Source organism: Cupressus sempervirens, chromosome 11, assembly GCF_028749045.1.
Source record: "Cupressus sempervirens isolate cs-2001-9-10 chromosome 11, ASM2874904v1, whole genome shotgun sequence".
In the NCBI taxonomy this organism is placed as follows: domain Eukaryota; kingdom Viridiplantae; phylum Streptophyta; class Pinopsida; order Cupressales; family Cupressaceae; genus Cupressus; species Cupressus sempervirens.
In genome coordinates this window covers 432842932-432866539 of record NC_143128.1, presented here as the reverse complement: position 1 = coordinate 432866539, position 23608 = coordinate 432842932, and positions in this window count along the sequence as shown.

Below are 23608 nucleotides of genomic sequence, written 5' to 3'. Positions count from 1 at the left end.
ATGAATTCGATGTTAGCTTACCCAATTTAATGTTGCAAAATCAAACTTGCATCAAGGCATAGATGTCAGCATGACCATAAGAATGATTTTGCAAAAATAGTCAAGGATGATGCCTCAAATCTCCTAAGTGTTTCAAGGGGACAACAAGAGACACTCTAGAGTGAAAGACCACACCCACAAGTAGAAAAAAAATAAAAACATGCCCCATGCCCTAAGTCCTCTAGCTATGCATCCCAGAGAGACTTATCAGACAAGGACACTCAGCAAAAATCAATAATAGTTAGCACACAAAGAAAAGATCATGACATAAGTCAAGCATTAAGTGTTGTGTTTAAAATTTAAGTGTGTTAACTGATACTGAGTTCTAAGGATAAGGATTAAATGCCTGTAAGAAGGAAAGATCACATGACAAAATTGGGTAAGACCAAACCAATAAGTGTTGAAAAATACTTGATGTCAATGGTTGTATTGACAAATACAATTGGGGTAGTGTTGAAAAACACCATTTGTGAGGTGTCCTAAAGACTAATGCAGCCAAGAGACCAAAGTGAACATAGTTATGCCCCCTAGACAAAGACCAAATCCAAACCAAGGCAATAAGGACAAGGCATGATGGAGAAAGGCTAAGTATTGAGGACATGTACTATGAAATAGGGGTGCAAAAGGCCTTAAGTAGCACCTATTTCTAGGTTTTCACCACTTGGATTTTATTTATTTATTTATTTTTCAGGACTTTTTATAAAAAATTGTATTTTTTTCTACTAAGGCACCTATTTCTAGGTTTTCACCAAGGCACTTTTTCTATATTTTTTTTGAATTTTTGAATTTTTTTGTATTTTTGAAACATATAATTTTTTTGGAGATACATCAAAGCGCCTGTTGCTAGGTAGTCACTAAGATGATCATTTTTTTAAAGACATTTTTCAATTTTTAGAATTTTCACAATATATCATTTTTTTGGATTTTTTCAGTATCAATAAATATGTACAAAGATGCCCCCAGGCATAAACATGGACCTAACCTTCAAGCAAGACCATATCATTTAGTCCTAATGTATAACAAGGTAGAGGAAATGATGGAGCAACAAGCTGGTGGATATGATGGATAAGCAAAGAGTGTATGAAGCAAGTGAAAGTGATCTTGAAGGACTAACTCCTCAAGAGTACCCAAGCTAGGGGGAAATTTTCATGTAAAGCACATTTGGACAAGAGATGAAAGGAAATCATAAGATAATCATAAAATCATAATGTAAAAGTGGAAAAGATGCAATCCAAAGGAGTAGACATGTCAAGAGGCTTCATAGCATCATATTTTTCTCTTTTTTATTAAATCAAGACCAAACGGGTAAATAGGAAAAGGAAAGCAAAAGACTAGAATGAATGGAAGAAAATAGATATGAAGGCTAAACATGAAAGGAATGAAAACAAGATCATCATAAGATAGCTCACAAAATAGTCAAATGTTTGTGTATAGGTCAACATTATCAAGATCAAAGAGAGAAAATGAAATGAATGAAAGATGTAGAAGAACTACACATGATGCTTGATTGTTAGGTTTTCATCATGGTACTTATCCAAGGCACCACAAGGAAGTGGTTTTCACCATAGGACGAATTTATTTCTCTTTTTTTTTGCTACCAAGGTGATTGATTACCAGGTTTTCACCAAGGCACATTTTCAAATTTTTTTCTTTTTTCTTTTTTTTGAATTTATTTTTAAAATTTTTAGAAAGAGCTCAAGTTATTTCAATTTATATAGTTCTCTTATAGGAAAGATGAGTCATGATAATCCAAGGCCATAGAAAGGTATGATCAAAGATGCTAATAGGGTGATGGAAAGGAGATGGTAGATAATGTATATGGAGGAAAAAAAAATATGCTTTGGAAAGATAGAAGGAATATGGATAGTAGGTATGTGTAAGCTTGAAAATATTGCATAGAGGTAGGTGAGAAAGTAGGCAAGATCAATATCAGCACACAACTTGAAGGGTTGTGAAATGATGGAGTAATCATGGAGGAAATAGTTTGAGGTTTAGATGTATAAGGAAATAAGAGACTTTTGGAAGGAAATGGAGTGGAAATCTTTTGAAGCTTCTTAGGAATATTTTTGAAAGAAGATGGAGTGGAAGCCTTTGGAAGCTTGAATGCCAACTTTGAAGTATTTTCAATATTTAAGTCTTTCAAAAGAGACTTGGGAATCCATATAGCTTTAGATTTTTCTTTTCCTTTGGATGCTTTAGAATGCATTTCTTCAATGATAGATTTAGGAACCCATATTTTATTTGATTTAGCTCTTTGGGTAGTAGACCTTTGTGGTCTCTTGAATAATTGTTCTTTCTTTTTATTCACATGTCGATTAGATGGGACATAGTGATATTAATTTTTTGATGGATTCTTGTGTTTGTTCTTAAATTGATCATCCAAATTGCTTCCAAAAGACTTTGGATTTGTGTATGAATAAGGTTTATATGACTGGTTCATATGGATAGATGAATGAGAATTCATCAAGGATGAGTGTCTTTGTTGATCTCAAGGTATGATAGGAGAGCTAGGAGATGAGATAGGAGTGAAAGGAGGATGTGGAGGAACATAAGGTCCCAATATAGATGGAAGTTTTGAAGGCTTTAGCTTTGATGGATAAGGACCAAGAATAGATTTACGAGATGAAAAGGGATAAGAAATAAGTTCAACAACATCTATATGATGATCAAGGGTATCAAGATCTTTAGAGTGAGAATTACTTTCAATAGGATCATTAGCATCTTGAATAGGAGCAACTTCTTTGATTAGAGCACTTGAAGCTTGAGCAGAATTAGGAAGATGGAGTGGTAGAACAAGAAGATGGAAGACTTTGATCTTGACAAAGATCTTTAGATAACATAAGCATAGAATTGTTCTCTTGATTTTCAATAGGCTCAACATTGGAAGTAACAACATCATTTTTAATAACCTTAATGGAAGTATCATCTTTGGAAGGAGCAAGTGTACTAAGGTCATTTTTACTGTCAATAAGCTCAGTGGTGCAAGTAGTATCTTGATCTTGCCTAGGAGAAGACTTAAGACATGGTAGAATGAATGACAAAGGGCACAGAGGATCAAAAGAGCCATGAAACATTTTGGAGATATCATGAAAAGGATTGGATGACATAGAAGGTTCTTGATCTTGATCTTTTTTATATTCTTTTCTTTATCATTTTTAGAGTCCTCTTGGCATGAAGCCACTTCTAAGGAAAAGGAAGCATGTTGGAATTGTATGGAAGACTTTGGAATAGATGATGGAGGACTAGCTAAAGTATGCATTATAGTGCATGAAGGCTTAGGCTCTTTAGGTTTAGCATTATCAAAAGTATTTGCAGCCAAGTGAAGGTTAGGTTGATTTTTTTTAAGAGGTAGCCTTTGAGGATAACTATAGGGAACCACATGAAAAGCATTAGGATCTTTGTTGGATGAAGGATTGGTAGAAGATTTGAGAGACTCAAAATCTTTTGGAGATGTATGATTATTGGAGGAAGTAGAATATGGAAAAGAACCATCACAAGACAAAGGTCCAAAATTAACATGATCTTTCTTGGGAGTGCAATATTTATTTTCAACATGAGGATTCTTAGAAGAGGAACTCTTCTGGTATTGATGTCTAATCTCAGAATGGAAAAATGCTTTCTCTTCCTCAAAAAATGTAGATTTATCATTTAAGTATTGTTCACAAAATTTATCAACATTTTTTTCAAAATTTGAGTCATATGGATAACCATCAATATCTATCCATGACGCATCCCTTTTAAGCACAAGCATAGGACTAGGAGGACTCTTAGGAATAGAGGTATCATATGCATCATTATATTGTCCATAATCTTAGTCACCAAATATATCAAAGATAGTTGTATCACATGGCTTTGCATATTGCTCATTATGGTATGTCTCAATAAGAGGGGTAAAACTCTTGATAGAAGTAGAAGAAGAATTAGATTGTGAAGAAGAGGAAGGTGAAGACCTATGTGAATGATGTTTAGAAGAATCATGATAAGACTTGGAAGATGAGGAATGTGAATAATGCTTAGAAGAATCATGGTAGGACTTAGAAGATGAAGAATGTGAATAATGCTTATAGAAATTGTGGTAAGACTTGGAAAATGAGGAATGCAAATGAAATCTAGAAGAATCAAAGTAAGAATTCAAAGATGAACAATGCTTGGAAGAAGGGTATCATAAGGTGATCTTGCATATGATCCTAGCAAAGGCATCTGATTTATCCATTTTTTAAAATCATTTTTGTCACAATGTTAGCATCCATGTATCTATTGGAGCAACAATAATTTTTAAATTTAGTAAGAAGGTCAAGATCATCTTCTCTCAAGTGAAGGTCCATAGCAAGACAGTCAAGATTCATGGTTCTGGAAGAGGAAGAATCAAGCATGGAAGAAATGGAAGGATGAATAGAAGAAGGTAGACTATTTGATAATAGGAGGAAAAGAATCAAGAAGATATGAGGAAGAGGAAGAATAGAAATGGGAGACTAGAAAGACATGGAAGATGAAGAAAAAAGAAGACCAAGAGTCATTTTGTGAAATTTGATACCATTTGAGTTCACTTGAATGTTGAGCAACATGTAATAGGACTTGTAACCAATATGAAAGAAAAGGTACTAGTTGATAGGATAACCCTAAGAAATGTTAGTACCAAACTAGGGTAGTAAAAGCACTCACTTGTCCAAGAAAGAAATGATAAGATAAAATATTGCAATAGGTGTAAACCAACACTGCCACAAAGGTGCCCACAACTTTGGGTGAATACCCTAGCACATATGGACCAAGAGGATGATTTACCCAAATTTTAATTAATTAAAATTGAATTTTTGATGAAAGCGCATGGATAAGAAATTACTAAGACTCTCCAAGCATAACATCAAATAATCCAAGGTATATCTTTCTCAACAAGGATTGTCTCTAACTCACCAACTCCAAACAAGGTCTCTTATTAAATCAATGATTACTAATTCAAGAGGTCAAAGAATAATAACCCAAGGTGCAAAGAAGCTTCTAACAATGGGGTAAGTAGCCTAATATAAACTAGATCAACCTAAGGAGATTGAAAATAACAAGACAACAAAGTAGTTTGATCGTAAAGTCTCAACTCAAGAACTCAAATTTTATTCATTTTAAATGTCCAACTAGGTGTATCAATAGATTTTTGATCATGAATCAAGCACACAAGACAACAATCAAAGAATTCAAGCAAATTTCTTCAAACAATGAGAAAGGGACAAAGCAACCTTGCACATGAACAAGAATAGTGTCATAGTATCAATCTAATCCCTAGAACCACTACTATGTATGTTCTCAAAATGTTTTCCAATCACACACATAGTCCTAGAAAAGAAAATTTGACAACACTATGGTTCTTAGTAATGTTCAACTCTATAGCTTTTGCAATCTAGAGTGGGTAAAATCCAATCTTGGTGCACCAAGGTTTTGACATATTCTAAGAATTTAATCAATCAGAGATACTGAGGAGATCTGATAGCCCAACAAAAGACTACACTAGTGAGGATTTCTCCCATAAGGATATTTATATAGTGGTTGCTACTACCACGTCAAAAATGGCTATTACTACTTGAGGTTTGGTCAACGTGGTTAACCCAATAAAGGGAATGTCCACTATGGTTAACCCTCTCTAATCAAGAAAGACTCACAAAGTTGTACCATATGGGGACTTGGTTTAGATTCAAGGGTTCTAAGTTTCTGATGTGCCTAAAAGGGATAAGAGCATACTCCTCTGGCCTCTTCACCTTACCCAAACATAGCAAAAAAGATTCTTTGACACACTAATTTGAAATCACCTGACCAACTGTTTGGAAAATCCAACAACAAGCACCACCAATCTCAAAAGAGAAATCACGAATGGATATTGAGGACAAATTGAAGTGAAATAGCAAGATAATAACAAATATCCTTCCCTACCTACAAGGGGATCCTTCATCAAGAGGAGCTTTGCATGTAAAGCAAGCGAATGAAGCTCAGTCTCTAAAGATCTCTCAAATAGTGTTCGTAGGGCTTAATTACTATGTGAAACATAGATGCATGAAAGCAAATCTAGATCCAATTTTAGAGCACCAAATGAAGTGTGAATATATGAAAGCGTGTAAAAACACTCAAGCCAAACACATGAGATGTTAATTTTGGTTCCAAATCCAACTATTATAAAGATCAAACAAAATAACTGGTAATCCTTGCAATGCATCTTTTCTTTTTTGTAACTTTCGTTTATGCTTGAACGCTCACTCGCAATGAACAAAGCAATAAGCAAAACAAGCAAATACAAGATATGCAATATATATCCAACTTATGCAAAACTAGGGTTAGATCTAAAAATCTAATTTTTAAGAGTGATAATAATTAGAAAATGACCCAAATGAAATCTCACATCATGCATTGATCCATTGTAAAAATTAAATGCAAGCTATTCATTAAATGCCCTTCTTCTTCTTTTTTTGACCTAGTCATAAAGATTGTACCTATATGGTATGAATTCAGATTCAAAATCTTAAACATAGAAAATAAACCCTTATCAAAAATTAGAGAGCTTTCTAAAATTGTTAGAATTTTGAAAAGATCCTTTAATTTGTGCCCTAGGGAGCCATTTTCTCAAAATAGACCAATTTTTACAAATCAAATTATTGAGCCATAATATGATCTCTAAAATCAAAATACAAAGAAAAAACTCTATTTAGAATTTAGAGATATTTTCAAAAATATAATTTTTTTTGAAAAATGTGCTAATTTTCTCCCAAAAATTATTTTTCATGGAAAATCAAGGAAAAATCATAAAAAATTAAAAATATCTTAGAAAAATCTAAAAATTGAACCGAAGCTTCCTTGATATAGCACAACCTTGAAAAAAAAAATGGATCAAAATACTTAGCCGTTTGGGAGATATGATCAAATCTTTCAAATCTAGGGCTTTTTGTCTCCAAACAAATCCATACAAGGGGGTTAGATCTAAAAATGTCCAAAACCAAAAAGTAAAGGTGGGTTGCCCCATGGTGGGTGCCAAAAATATATGCCTAAATCGTGTGCACACTTCTATGAGTCATTATATCCAATATTTCTCAAGAATGAGGTCTCGAATGAATGAGGTCTCGAATGAAAGCCCTCAATTTGACCTCATTATATTCATGGAGTGCAAGGGTTTGTAATGGAAGCCCTCAATTTGACCTAGTTTTTACCCATGCAAGTACACCATGAAACAAGAGATTCAAGGATTCAATATGCATGCAAATGGAGATGAAAACTAATCTAAATGACAACAATACAAAACAATGCAAGAAAGGAAATGTAATAACAATGCAATACTAATCTATGAAAACAAATATGGACCGGATGAAAACTCATAATGAAAGCCATGGATGCATGAGAGAATAAGACAAGAAGATAGAAGTTCTCCACAAAAAGCTTTAGTATTCAAATTCCTTCTTCAAAAATTGCTCTCCAAACCTGCAACACAACAATAGCATAATAATGGATGTCCAAAATGAGGAGAGGGCTCTCCCTTATAAAGAAGATTGGGTGATCAAGATTAAGAGGAAAAAAGATTTAATCAAGGGTGGAGAAAGAATGATCTCTATGAATTAAAGATCCACCAATGAGAAAATAGAAAAAAAATTAAATGGAGAAGAAAGTGGAAAGAGGAAAAAGATAACTCCCACTTTAAGTGTAGAGAAAACAAAAAATAGATTCATTTAATTTTTTTATTTTTTTTATTTCCTTTTTTCATGTGGGAGAAAAGAAGAGGAAAATTAAATGGAATCCCACTTAGATTTTTTTTTTTTAAATATTTAATTTTTTATTTGTTTTATTTCCTTTTTCATCAAAAAAAGATATTTAAGTGGGATTTTAATTTAATTAAAAGGAATCAAGTTCTTTTAATTAAATAGGAAATATTTAATTAAATTAAAAGATGGGTTTTTCTCTTAATTAATTAAATGGGGGCTTATTTTATTTAATTAAAAGGGAGATTTTCTTTTAATTAAATAAGACTTAGGATAAAATAATTAACTTTAAAAATAGAAATAAAATTGAGATTGATCAAGGAAATTGATTTAAATTGATTTAATAAAATATTGCAAACCATTGATTCAAGAAATTTGATAAATTGAATAATTGGGGCCCATAGTCTAGGTGACCATTTTAGGGTGCATACAACATTGACATGAACTATGTTAAACATCGCATAAGAAAGAGAGATACCACCATAAGATGTTCTATTTGTACAAAACTTGGTCATCTAGCTAAGAATTGCATGAATACATGTAGAATTGAAGATGAAAAAAAAGCAAAAGCAGACAACATTAGAAATAAAATGAGGCAACAATGGATTCCTAAATCCACTAAGGAAGCTAGTCCAGGTAATGATGGTCATGTCACTCAAGAAGTGGATGACTCCACCATTCCAACTAAGTTCTAAAGTAAGAACTAGAATTATCATGATCACATCTAAACAGTTCCAAAATTAAAAGGAAGCAAAGATCCAAATTAGTATTCAAGATACAAAAGGATCACAGAAGATAGAAGATCAATATTAGTTATCACCAAGTTATCTTCTCTACCAAGTAAGGCTGGGTCATGGACTCTACCAACCAAGGTTAGGAGTAATTAATCACACATGTTTGGTTACATAGTTATGAAGCATTCACTAAGTGATCCAAACAAATAGTGGATGATAGCCTTTCATGCATAATGATGTCATCACAACTACTTTTGTATCAAGCATTAATGGTGAAATGTTTTCAAAAGGCAGGAAGTTAAATTCATTTTTCATTGAAAATTTTAAACTGTTATTGCGATCAAGCAAAGTGCAGAGCGATCAAGTGATTTCAAGAAAAATTTGCAGTAAAATTTTTTGCATTTTTTGCAGTAGTCATGTTAGCATCAAATAGTAGTAGAAAGGATAAGAAAGGGTCAGAAATGTTGGTCTGAGGAGTCGAATGGAAACCACCAAATTTTAAACTTGTGCCAACAATTGTTGAAAAACTAGATCCAAATGGAGTGCAATCACAGATCCCTCCTAAAGTACTACTCATTAATGATTTTCAAACTCATTTTAAGTGTGCAATTCAAGAAATTGGAACCTTAGAGATGGATGATGCCCTAGGTGAATTTTGTGTGAATGGTGTTCTTAAACCTGAACATAAGCACTTGGAACATAAGGGTTTAACCCACATTCCCCACCTACCCTAAAGTTTTCAAATCAAATGGATTAGATACATCCTAAGCCAAATTCACAATGGTTAGTTATGGCTTGAGCAACTAGTTTTGATCACTAAGAAGATGATTCATCATATCACCAGCCTTCCCATGCTCTCCAAAGCTAAAACTACTAAAACCCTAGGTTGGGTGGAGTTAGAGAAGAAAACCCTAGTCAAGTGGGATGATAGAGGTATGAAGATTAGCAGTGTAATAGATTCAGAACTAAAATTTGGCATACATGTGATAGTGCACAAGATCTATAGTTCTAGTTGTCTAAATAGTGTGTCATGTGAAGCAGTAGACTTGGTATTCAAAGTTGTGAAGAACAATCTATCATATGATCTTGCAGACTTGTTGTTGAAATAGTTTAACAAAACATGGAAAGTATTAGGACATCCAAGAACAACCCTTGCAAATTTGATTCAGTGTTGTCATGTCTATTTTTCTATGTTCAAATTTTTCTCCCTTCAACGTATGGAGAAAGGATGTGCCAGTTTTGTATCAGATTAATGAGTATATTACAAAAATGGGTGAGAATTTTGTTAGCATAATGGATAATTACTTTGATTTCTTCAAGGAGAAAATGAATAACAAATTTAGGATTCCTAGGAAATTGGTTGAAGATTACAAAGACAATGTTTGTTTCATATAGTAGATAGTGACAAAGTCTACTTTTAGGTAATAAAACCAAGAGTTATATGGGTAAAACCTCTTCCCTATGAGGTGAACATTGATGAAGAAAAGGAAATAATTGAATCCTTGATAAATGAACCTATTGATCCAAAGGCACCACACTTTGGAACATATGATGAGGCCAAAGAAAGAATAGAGTTTTAAACCAAGCTTCCACAAGTGGTTAACAAAGGCAAGAGGAGAATAGAAAAACTCAAAACTAGCACACCTCTTATGTTGACCAAGGGTAAGGGAGAAGATGATGATGAAGCAAAGGATGGAGAAGACTCAAAAAAGGAAGAAGAGCTAGTAAAGAAGAAAGGCAAGGTGATCATCACCAAGCCACCCAAGCGATCCACTGTAGTGTTTACTAGGAGATCAAAAAAGAAAGGTAGTGAAGTTGTGTTTAGCGAACCTCCTCCCACCTTCTAGGAAAAATTGAAATGATTGGATGAAGGTGTAGGCATAACCAACTTCAAATCATTAAATCATGAAACCAAGATAGATGCTAAGAAGAAATAGGTTGAAGAATTGGTGCTAACCAAGATGGGTAAATGGAAGTATTCCCCTAATCAGATAGCCTCTTAGATCTCTAATGAACTATTAGAGAAGCTGAAGCCAAAATGGGACTCAACTACGCAGACAGAAAAAGATATCTATGAAAAAACCCTGAGGCAATTTTTACTAAGCATCACAGATGCTAAGGTAAAAGAGTCTATGAAGAAAAATGAAGACAAGATGACTCTTAGATTTAATACTTGTTTAATTTTATTAAAGGATATAGAGTATGTAGGAAAGAATTCTATAGGTATGTGGAAGAATATTTATCATTTGCATAAACAAAGTGACTTTCTAGTAGAAGTCAAGGATGATAACAGTGATGATGAGGAAGAAGGAACGTACTTTGAAACAATATAATTTGACAATGAAGAAGTTGAAGAAGATAAAGAGGAAGAAGCTAGTAAGGAAGACAAAGAAGATGATGAGGAGATTGATCCTATGAAGATAGCAATAGTAGTCATTTCCTCACTTCCTCATTCTCCAAGAAAATCAATACCTACATCAAGTTCAAAGATAGCTTCAACAAGTTTGATTGTGACCACAATAGATACATCAAATGTCCAATCACTCTTCACTCCCTCACAACTTATCACATCACTAATAGAAGTGTCTACCACTTCAAGTTGTAGCCTTCCTCTTCTTTAGCTCCCAAGTTAGAATCATCAACAGTGAGTATAGCATGTTCTACAATTTTGTGTTCTTCAATAGTAAGTACAGTTTAGAGTTCTACAATTTTGGATTCTATAGTTTTGTCTTCTACAACTTTAGATACTTTTGTAAGTACTTTAGTTTTGGATTTAGTAAGCATACCAATTAGTATTCCATTTTTTGGTACTATATTAGTTTTCATAGCTAGTCCTACTATCTCTACTATTGTTTCCATTCCAAATTCTAAGGCATTAAGTACAAAGGTGGTTGAACTTAAGGCTCAACCAAGTATAAGACTTTTGAGTGGAAAGGAGATAGAGGGGACATTGACCTAGATGAAGAGATTGAAATTTCAAAATGGGATTTTGATAATGCCACTCCAAATCAAATGCAAATAGCTAGTCAACTCCTCCAAAAGAAAGCAAAACAGAAGAAATTGAGAGAGGAAAGAGACAGTGAATATAAAATCATAGAAAGGCTAAGAATATTTTGACTGAGGTGATAGGTGTTGAAGTTGATACTTCTCAACACATTTTGTTTCAATTAGAAGAGGCAGTCCAAAATTTTAATGAGGACTCAAGTGGTCAAGACAAATTGATTGAGAAAGTAGAGAAGAAATTTGATAACAAAGTGCTTGAGCACATTGCTCAACAAATTGCCATCTAGCAAGTGGAGCTTTCCCCAATTTTGACCAATCTTGAAAACTCTTACACAAATGTAACATCACTTTTTGGAAAATTATTTAATGTTACCAAGTTCACAAAGGAAATAAAGAGCAAATTGACAAAGATTGATGAAGATCTGAAGGCTAGTGCATAGCAGTTGCAACTTTACCCTAGTTCAAGCTTTGCACATCATATGAAAATCATATTCTTTTCAGATATGTAGCCAGAGTTGTTGAGAGAAGAAGCAAGGATCATGTCTTTACTGATAGATATTCAAAATATGATCCTTCCCATCATGGACATAATGTAGAAGCACATTATTTACTCAAAAAAATTGATCCATGACAACAACTTCTCAATTGCAGATCACATGACAGAACTCTCTATAGAAGTCCAAATTGCTCTACATACATGCAAAGTTTTGCAAGAAAATTGGGATAAAACAGATACAATATGTTGTATATACTTAAAAAAGATAAATTTTGAAAAATTCTCAAAAATAGTACACCATACCAAGTCAATATCACACTACGATGCATATAAGTTTTGGCTAATAAGTGTTTTTGTCACTAATGCCAAAGGGGGAGATTGTTGACATTAAGTCAAGTTTGTTATTAATGACAACACTTATTTAGATTCTATAGGCTACCAAGTTCATTGAATAGTCTACAGTGATTACCAAGTGAATTCAGTTAGTGTGAAGTGCAACGGTTCAAACTAAGAAAAATTAGGTAGTGTGAAGTCCAATAGTTCAACTTGAGTAGTTCAGTGGTTACCAAGATTTGTAGTTCAAACTGAGCCACTAGTTCATTTGAAGTGAAGTTAGTGTTAACTAAGTTATGTGATGATCAATGTTTATCGAGTGTAGTCATGGTAAATGAGTAATTCAATTTCTACCAAGTTACACAGTATCTACCAAGTCACCAGTGCAGACCAAGTTTGAGACTACTCTAAGATGATTAGTATGGACCGAGCTTCTACTTTTACTGAATGCATGATGATGTTGAGTAATGATAGTGGATTTCGTGTATCAAAACTTCACCAAGTCAGTCTTCAGAACTTGACTCGTCTTCGTTTGAGCTAACTTTGTAATACTGGTGTTAACTTGTATATTGGCTGACTTTGTAATTTTGTAAATTGGATTGATATATATATGCAATGTATTGTATCATATCCAAATATGTTGATGTATGTATGCATGTATGGAAAATAAATGAGAGTGAAGAATATGTAAGAAGCATATGAATGTGAATCAACAACAAAGTGTATTCTAAGGCCATATCAGCAAAGGAGCAATAGAGTCACATCTATCACATAAAGGTGATCAGTACTTCAAAGAATATCTATTAGCAAATCAATTGTAGGATAGAGATCTACTCTTTCATTCTAACAGGTGAACCAGTCCAAATCCTCTAACAAGGTAGACTTAACAGTCTTTTTTCAAAATCTCTTTACTGAGTGCATACTTCATTATATGTTTATAAAACCTCTAACAATGTGGACCTAGCAGTCCTAATTGCTCCTAACATGGCAGATCATCAAAAGTGATCATTGTAAGCCTTAACATGCCAACTTTATGTTGCAATATTGAAGTTTTGTGGGTATCATCCCCACCCCAATTTTACTTTTTATTTGGAAAGTTTTTGCGTCACCAAGTTATTGTGTTCATGTGCCATGAATGTTTATGTTTTCAGTTTCTCATGCATTTAGTTAGATCTAATTTAATGAATTAAATGGTTATTGGATTATTGCAATTGAGATTTGAATTTGATAAAGTTTTTGAGGTTACTGATTGACCCCTCCCCTCTCAGTAACCTAGCACAGTCTTGAATATTTCTATTAATTTCTCAAAGGTATGAAATGAAATAATTTTAGCTTTTAAACACCAAAAAATATATCTCAATGCAATGAGAAACATTAAAAATGCCAAATTGATTTCTCTTTGGGCCAAAATGTGAGCCAAAAATGATGTTTTTTGAAGATTTTCTCAAAAATGTGTTGGACTAACTACCAACCTTCCCCTTTGAGATTTGTGACATGGCTTAACCACCTCCTATGTTTTTAGATTATAGTAAAAGCAGGTTTTGAAGGGACCCCAAAACCCTTTAACAAAAAAAGAAAGATAAAGCAATACAGTGGAACCAGGAAAAAACTGCAACAAACTGAAGAACAGTATCAAAATCAGGTTTTACAGGGACCTGAAACTACTAGAAAAGTCCAAAAACAAACTAACTCAAGTTTTATAGGGACTTGGAACCACAAATAGTTTAAACTATAAAAAACCAGAAACTAGGACCAGAGACCCCAACCAGCGACCAAAACCAGACAGGCACCAATCCAAAGAACCCACCCCAGTGCCACTATTGCAACTCCAGGATCATTTTAGCTGCTTCCTTGCCAATAGCAGCAGTCTCTTGAGTGGAAACAACATCCATAGTAGCAGCAGCTTTTATAGCACTCTTCCTCGAGCTCTGCCTAGTTCTTTTGCTCAGACCCTCAGCCAAAATGATATCTTCATTCGCCCTTTTGCCCAGGTTAGTAGTGGTTGCCCAAATACGCAAGGTGACCTGTTCCATTTTAGTGCTACTGTCCTTGATTAACATTGTGAGGTTCTGCTCATAGTTATTAAGTTTGTTAGGGATGTCTCCCATCTGTCCTTCCATATGACTAAGTTTAGCATTGGTAGTATCCAGGTTATGTTGCAGAATTTCCACCTTTTTCTTCAAACCCATTATTTCATTGTAGATCCAAGAATCAACCTTGAGACTGGTGTCAGCTTTCTCCTTAGCAGAATGCAGGAAGGTAAACATGGTGTTCCTCTGCATATCATCACAATCATCTTCAGCAGTCTCCTATGTTGTGTAAGTCCAGTGATTGTATTAATAGGTCGATCTTTTGGTGCAATGACAAATCTAGCTTGTAACAAGTGGTATCAAAGCTTGGTCACAAGTTTGAATCTCCACAAGTAACGTTGAGGGGGGAATTGTTGGACTAACTACCAGACTTCCCCTTCAGGATTTGGGACATGGCTTAACTACCTCCTATGTTGTATAAGTCTAGTGGTTGTATTAACAGGTTGATCTTTTGGTACAATGACAACTCTACCTTGTAACAAAATGTACCCTTGGAAGAAGTTGAAAATTATTTTTGTAACAAGAAAAATACACTTTCGTTGTTTGAAATCCCATTGATAGGCAAAAATGACCCTATTGGATAAGATTTCATGAAAAATCATGAAGGAAATCAACCACAATCTTCAAAAATGGGTTCTTGAGTGTTTATTACATGTGTTTTCTCCAAAAACGTGTTTCTCAAGAGCATGAGCACTAAATTTAGTGCAAAACACACCTTTTGATGTCCAATGCATATTTTAAAACATGATTTTAGTGCAAAATGTACCTTTCCATGGTCATTGCATATTTTAAAACATGCTTTTAGTTTGAAAACTCACCTTTTGGAGGTGAATGCATGTTTTAAGTGAAAACTCACATTTTGGATACAATGGCATATTTAAGTTATAAAACTCACCTTTTTTATGTCATTACACATTTCAAGTGATTTTATATGCAATGGCATAAAAAAGATCTACTTTTGATGACTTTTACATGCAAAGACATGAAAAAGGTCCACTTCTAATGGATTGATGGATTTATGCTTCTAATTTGAATGTAAAAGGTCCAATTTTGATGGATTTTTACATGTAATGACATATAAAATGTCCATTTTTTATGAAGTTTACATGCAAAGACATGAAAAATGTCCACATTTGATGACTTTTTCATGCACAGACATGATAAAGGTCTACTTTTGATGACTTTAAGTGATTTAATAATCAGATGTCAATTTAAATTCATTAAAATATTACTTAAGTGAGACATAAATTATATATACACATCATATTAATAATATAACATGTAAATATCATTTAAAAAGTAATATTTATTAGAGCATTTGATTTAAATGCTAAAAATTAAATTGAACTATATAGTTAATATAGTCACTTAAGTAAAAAATCAAAAAGTAAATTCAACTTAAAAATATAACATAAAATGCACTACAATTATTTTAAGTGAAAATTTAAATAATAAAGTAACTTAAAAACATAACATAAAGTGAATCTAAGTTATACTTTTGAAAAGTGGATGTCAAATTAGAACTATAACATGATATTTTTAATTTGTGTTGTTACATGAAAAAGGTCCACTTTTTTGGTACTAAAATGACCATATCTCTTGACTGACAACTCCAATCAAGCTCTAGGTTAGATCAAATCAAAAGGAAAACCAAAAGACATGATTTGAGCAAGACCAAAGGACTAAAAACCAACAAATGCACCCTCAAAAATAAAGAAATAGATGATGGAGGCCTCAAAAATCAAGCATAGGCTCAACAGACAGAAAAATGAAAAAAACTAGAAAGATGTGAAACTAGCTTGAAAAAGTTGTGTACTGTTACCTACATTTTGTGGCGACAAAATGTAGGACAATAGAATCCACACTATCAAAGTCAATTTTAGTAGTGTATGAATATGTCTTTAACTTTTTAAATGTCCCAAAAAGGGGAAATTATACTAGAGATTGCAGAAAAACCTCAACTACAACATTCAAAATTAATATTCACCAATTTTGAGGAAGAGATGAGGTGCTAAGAATAGTTATTAGCAAAGGGCATTGGAAGTTTGCAAATCCAACTTAAGTTAGTTTTACTACTTTGCATGAGGAAATGAATTTCTAAAAAGATTGATAGATACATAGGTATAAACTTTACATCCCAATGAAGGAAAAAGTAAGCATGAAACTATATTTTTTTGTTATACAATCATATTTTAATCATTTCCATAGATGGAAGGATTCCACATGAAATTAAGATCAAAAGCACAGTAAGGACTGAAAACATGGATATGGATATCTTGCTAAATTGTAGAAAGCAAGAAAACCTTGTATGGTATCATGGTGAAGTTTGAGAAGTAGCAGGATAATAGTATAGCTAGACAAAAGATCAACAACATAAGATGTGGAGCTCAAGAGGTGTTCAACCAGTTGAAGACTATTATTGTAATCACCTAAAAATGGTCATCTAGACTATTAGCCCCCTTTTCAACATTTTGGCTAAATTAATTTAATCACTTACCTAAGCCAAATTGCTAATAATCAATTTATTTGATTATAACCTATAGTTTGACTATGCTATCCTAAGTTCATTATTTGATTAAAAGAACATGTCCCCTTTTAATTAAATAAAAGACCCCATTCTTCTAACCCACTTAAAGTGCACACATAAAGTCTTTTTTCTATTTTGTAATTAAAAGAAAAGGCTTTGTGACTTTTGTCTTATATGACAAGTCAACTTATATTCTATTGGTTGATTTGTGTGTGCACATGGATCACTCCTCTTTTCAAATTCCACCGTTGATCATCCACCATCTTCACCTTGATCTCTACCATCCATACATCTTTAAAAGGGAGAGAGTTTTCCCCCTCAATCAATCCATCCTTATTTGAATATTGTTATGCTGTAGGTTTTCTAACAGGTTTCTTTGGAGCTTTGTGGAGAACTTCTATTTCTTGTCTACATTCTCTCATACCATAGCATCTTAGCTTAGCTTTCATTTTTACATGTAGCTTAATCTCACATAGCTTAATAATGGTATTGTAACACTCTCATCCATGCTTAGAATAGCTGCATTTTGCATTATCATCCTAATTTAATTTTCATTTGCATTGCGTTCTTGAGGAACTCCTTGGGACATTTGCATTCTTGCATCTTGTCTTTGGAACCTCCCATTGCATGGTTTACTAGCAAGAAGAGTATCTCTAAGGCTCATCTGAGAGCCCTTGAACTTGAAATACACTCTCTTGCACTCTGTGTATAGGGAGCTCTAAGCCGGCATTCAAGCATTCTCAACTCATGGAATCGTTTGGATAGAAGGGTTTAGAGTGAGACACTTTCGAGTGTACATTTTTGGCGCCCACCGTGGGGCTTGAATCAAGTTCTAGCTCCATTTGCTTTCATTTTTTATCTCTAGTTTTTTACAGCAGCATATTGGATCTAATCAAGTGCTTTTGTAGAATTATCACTTTGGTTTTAAGGCCAACCCATAAGTAGATTGGTTTGAAGGCCAAAAATCTAGTTGGTTAAAAGATTTGATCATATCTTTTAAACCGCTTAAATTTTTGTTCTAAAATTTTTTTTTCAAGTTGGATATGTATTCAAAATGTTTCAGTCCAATTTTCAAAGCAATTTGACATTATGTTCGAAAGTTATGATATTTTCTTATTTTTTCATAAAAAGTCATTTCTGGTCGCACATAAGCATTTTTTTCAAAAAAATTTACATTTCCAGAAAGAGTTTTCAATTTTAATGGGGGTTATTTCTTTGAGTTTTTAATTTTGAGGTCGTATTAAGGATCAAAAACTCGATTTGATAAATTTGGCTTATTTTGACAAAATTGATCTCTAGAGCGCAAATGAAGAGATTTTTTAAAATTTCTTACATTTTTGGAAAGCTCTCTAATTTTTAACAGGGGTCTCTTCTTTTCATTTTCATTTTTGGATAGAAAATCATAGTAAAAAAGTCCAATCTTGTTGACTAGGTAAAAATCAAAGAGTAAAAATGAGAGCATTTGTGATTAACTTGCACTTTCTTTGCATGCACTTGGTTGGAAGATAAATTGGATTTTTGAGGCAACTCACCACTTTTTATTGCAAATTTTTTTGTTATTTCATACTAACTTTTGGTGCTAACAAGTTGTGATTACAGGTTGCCATCCTTATGAAAAAAAAAAAAATTTGAAACATTGCATAAAAAGAACGCATGTCAGAGCTTCAAATGCGCAAGGGCTACTAACATTGTTTGCAGGGCTTCCCAAAGCATAAAAATCCAAAATTTCTTGCTTTTTTGTTTTCATGTGTGGCATTGACTAATTGTAAATTTTTCATAGGCACATAAAACTTGTGATTGGAGTCTTTTGATAATAGGAGAGTATGCTCTTCACCCTTGTGGTGAATCAGAAATCTTGACTTGCCATTTGGTTTCAAAAGAAAGGGGTAACTGAATCTTCTTGGTGTGTTTGGGAGAAAATGATTGGAATAGGAGAGTATGCTCTTCACCCTTGTGGTGAATCAAAAATCTTGACTTCCAAAAGTTGATCCACTCTTTGTGTAGTTAGAATCCTTTAGAGGGTCTGCTCTCGGACAACCTGAGAGGAACGACCCAAGTGGGGATAAGCAGATTACCCGGCTCTTCCAACCCACTATAAACTCAAGGCTATCAAGGACACAAAACCTTGGTAGACATAGTGTTTATCTTCACCTAGTGTGATCGCTTATGAGATTTCGACCATAGGGAGATCACTAGGTAAGAATGCTTAAGGTACTCTTGTGATCGCAAGATCGGTTACTCATCGCAAGGTGAGGTGTCTCGTAATTGGGAGCAAGAGGAACACTATGAACGAAAGCCCTATCTAAACACCCTAAGTTAGTAACTACCTTTTTTAGCCGCTCAACTTCTTGGTGCAAGGATTGATCCTAGTGGACTACCCGGATCACCCCAAGATTTACACTCACCATATGTGTTCCCTTGGTTATGCTTATGGCATTTCCATGACAAAGTCAATATCTCTTGTGGGCAACCACTTGGTGTGAGGCAAAGGAGCATCAAGCGTGGGCCAAGTTTTTGAGTAATGAACCATGACTTCTAGGTAGATATTGCTTGATGTGTTCTCGAATGTGCTATACCAGTGAAAATGTTTTGAACATACACATGATGATAGTTATACAGCTTTCTTTTGAGACCTCAAATATGCTTGTATCATGCAAGGTTGCTTTGTCCCTTGCTTGATTGTTTGAAGAATACTCCATGTGTCACTATCTTGCTTGGAAAGAAATTTTTTTTGAACATCAAACTTGCTATGCTATTAACTATTGTCAAACTTTGTCAACCAAGTCAAAGCATCAAGTTTTAACATTTTTTCTTTTGTTGCTTGCTAAGGGGAGTCTCATCATTTGACTTTGATCTGCTATGTCTATAGTTCTGGAACATGCTTAAAGTGGCTCTTTGGTCTTAGTGCTCTTGGTTTTTTTGGCTTCATGGTCTATGTTCGCTTGCTAGTTATCCTTTTGCTGAAATGGTTACCTTGATTTCTTGACTACACTCATGGGTTGGGAAAGTTGTTCACTTGTCACCCTGCTTGCTCTATCTATTTGGCTATTTGGGCATCTTGCCTAGCTATTGACTTGAGTCATTCATGTCGTAAGTTTCTTGGACATATTGTTTGACAAGTCACTTTAATCTCTCTCTACTATCTTGGCAAGTGAACACTCTACCTCCTATAGTTTCAACATCAAGTTATCTTCTAGGCTCTTTTATGCTTGGCTTTGCATCTACCACTATGGAATTCAAATCTTTTGCTACCAAACCTCAACCAAATCTAGATGATCATGATATCCTCCATGTCACTAAAGAGTTTCAAGATCTATATGTGCAATACAAAGAACTAGAAGAGACAAATGATCTTTCTTACCTTCATTTCTCTAAGCGCATGACAAAAATGAAGTCTAAACTTGAGAAAAGGTTAGAGGAGAAGATTGCATCATTACATGAATCTTCCTTAAGGTCTTTACATGCATGTGAGTCACCTTCTTTGAGGTCATCCTCTTCTTCTAGGTCTACATGCTCTACTTTAAGACATCAAATGTCTTCTTCTTCTAGATCTAAAAACCTCTTTAGAGAACAAGCAAGTGATACCTCCTTTGAGCCTATGCTAAAATTTCATGATGGACCTATCTTTGACCAACATAATGATGAAGACATGGATGTATACCATTCACTTGAGAAACAACAAGAAGATCCTAGACATATTTTTGATAGAACTTTTGCTCCCTTGGAAGATTCTTATGATGACACTTTGCAAAAACTTCTTGGCAATAAGATCATCATGTTACCTAAGTCTAGCTCATATGGAAACCCATTCTTGGATATCTATTGTGCTTATCATCAACATAATGAGCATAGTACTTCAGATTGCATTGAGCTAAAACATAAAATCCAAGATCTTATTGATAATGGAATTATTGATACCTCTAGTGACTCATGTGGTGAAGATACTTCTCTTGAGCAAGATTACATTAATGAACCTATGTCTAGTAGCAGCTCTATTACATCTTCCACTTCTTCCAACACTCATGTATCTCCCAACACTTCAAATCTTTCCAGAATGCCTCCATCAAATAAAGAACCTAATGCTTTCCGCATAGACTACGTGTATCCTCAAGGGCTACTTCTAAAAGAAACTCAAGCTAACCTTCACTTGGCTGCAAATTTTTTCCATGCTACTAATCCTAAACATCCTCAACCTTCATGCACTACTATGCCTAATCCAAGCACTACTCCATTCACTCTTCATTCTCCCTTGTCCTTAGAAGTGGCTCCATGTCAAGAGGACTCTGAAAAAGAAAAAGCTATAAATTTCAAGAAAGATCAAGATCAAGCACCCGTTCATCTCTTTCAAGATTTTCCCCTCCATATCCTATATCTTGTCCACCCCCCAAGTATGATGAAGATACCACTTCCATTATCTCCCTTGAGCTTACTGAAAATTATGAGAAAAGTTCTCTTCATATGCTATCCAAAGCTACTTGTCAAGATCAAAGCATCCCCTCATGTTCTACTTCTCCACATCCACTTCAAAATTGTGCTCAAGCTTCAAGTGCTTCTATTCAAAATGTTGTTCCTATCAAAGGTACTCGCGAGTCTATTGATGGCTTTTACCATGTTTCTCACTCTTAAGATGTTGATATCCCTTCCCGCTATCCCTTTGCATCTTCTAAATCTATCCTTGGTCCTCATCCATTAGAGCTAAAGCCTTCAAACCTTCCATCTATATTGGGACCTTATGTTCTTCCATCTCCTACATTCACTCCTAGCTCATTCCCTGGCTCTCCTATAAAACCTCAAGATCAACAAAGACACTCATCCCTTATGACTTTTCACCCATCTATATATCTGAACCAGTCATATCATCCTTATCCATCCATAAATCCCAATTCCTTTGGAAGTGAGAATAAACATAAGAATCCATTGAAAAAGAAAGATCACTATGTCCCATCTAATCGACATGTGAATGCTAGGAAGGAGAATGCAAAAAAGAGACCGCAAAGGTCCACTATTAAGAGAGCTAAATCAAAGCAAATGTGGATTCCTAAATCCATCATTGAAGAAATGCACTCTCAAGCACCCAAAGAATAAGGAAAATATAAAGCTATGTGGATTCCCAAGTCTCTTTTAAAAGACTTGAATATTGAAAATACTTCAAAGTTGACATTCAAGCTTCCAAAGGCTTCCATTCTATCTTCTTCCAAAAATCTTCCTAAAACTATTCCAAAACCTTCCACTCGGCTTTTTTCCAAATCTCTTCTACCACCTCATAGATCTAAACCTCAAGCTATTTCATCCATGATTCCTCCATCATTCCAATACCCTTCAAGGTGTGTATCAATGTTGATCTTGTCCAATATCTCAACTACCCTCATGAAATCCTCTAAAGCTTACACTAACTTTCTATACATGAACTCTTATCCTCCATATACTCTTCCTACTACCATTTCTCTTTCATCACCCTATCAACATCTTTGAGCATACCTTTCTATGGTCTTGGCTTATCATGGCTTATCTTTCCTATAGGAGCACTATCTAAATTCAAAAAGCTTGAGCTCTTTCTAAAAATTCAAAAAAAAAAAGAAAAAAGAAAAAAATGAAAATGTGCCTTGGTGAAAACCACTTCTTGTGGCACCTTGGTAGCAAAAGTAAAGAGAAATAAATTTATCCTATGGTGAAAACTACTTCTTGTGGCACTTTGGATAAGTACCATGATGAAAACTTGGCAAACAGGCATCATGCGTAATTCTTCCATCATCCATCTATCCCCTCTTCTCTCTTTGATCTTGACAATGTTGATCTATCTTTACATATTGGCTATCTTATCCACCATATTTTCTATTGTGCTCTCCCATTCACTCATAGCCTCTATCTTGAGCTTTATTCTTATTACTCTATCCCATTGGTATACTATCTAGTTGACCCCTTGGTCTTGATCATAATAAATGAAACATGGTTCTCATAGGTCTCTTGACATGGCTACTCTTTTGGACTACACGCTTTCATGCTATCTTACTCATTAGCTTTCATCGCTTATCTTATATGCTATCACACTTGTTGGCTTCATTGTGTATCCTACATGCTATCTTTCTCATTACTTCCATTGCTTATCCAAAATATGCTTCATATGACTATTTCACCTCTTTCCCTAGCTTGGGTACTCTTGAGGAGTCAGTCCTTGAGGATCACTTTTACTTGCTTCATGTTCCTTTTTCATCCATCTTTTCTTATCCACTGGCTTGTTTCTCCATCGTGTCCTATACCTTGCTAGACATTGGGAGAAAATGATGTGATCTTGGTTGAGAACTAGTGATCTCTAAAACCTTCTAAAAAATCCAAAAAATCATATATGATGCTAAAAAATCCTAAAAATCAGAAAAAGTCCTAAAAAAAAAATCTGTCAAGTGGTGAAAACCTAGAAACAGACACTACTTGAAACCCTTTCACCTATGTCTATCAATCTCAATCATCCACTTCGCTACACATTTCCTAGCTTGGAATTGTTTCTTGTCCTCATCTTGGGGGCATAGCTACTTAGCCTATTGAGGTATTCTTTTGCATTAGGGTTTCTTTGACAACTCACAAAATAGTGTTTCTCAACACTTCCCCCACCTTGACATCAAGTGTTTTTCAACACTTTTCAGATAGTTTACCTACAGTCTTCGATG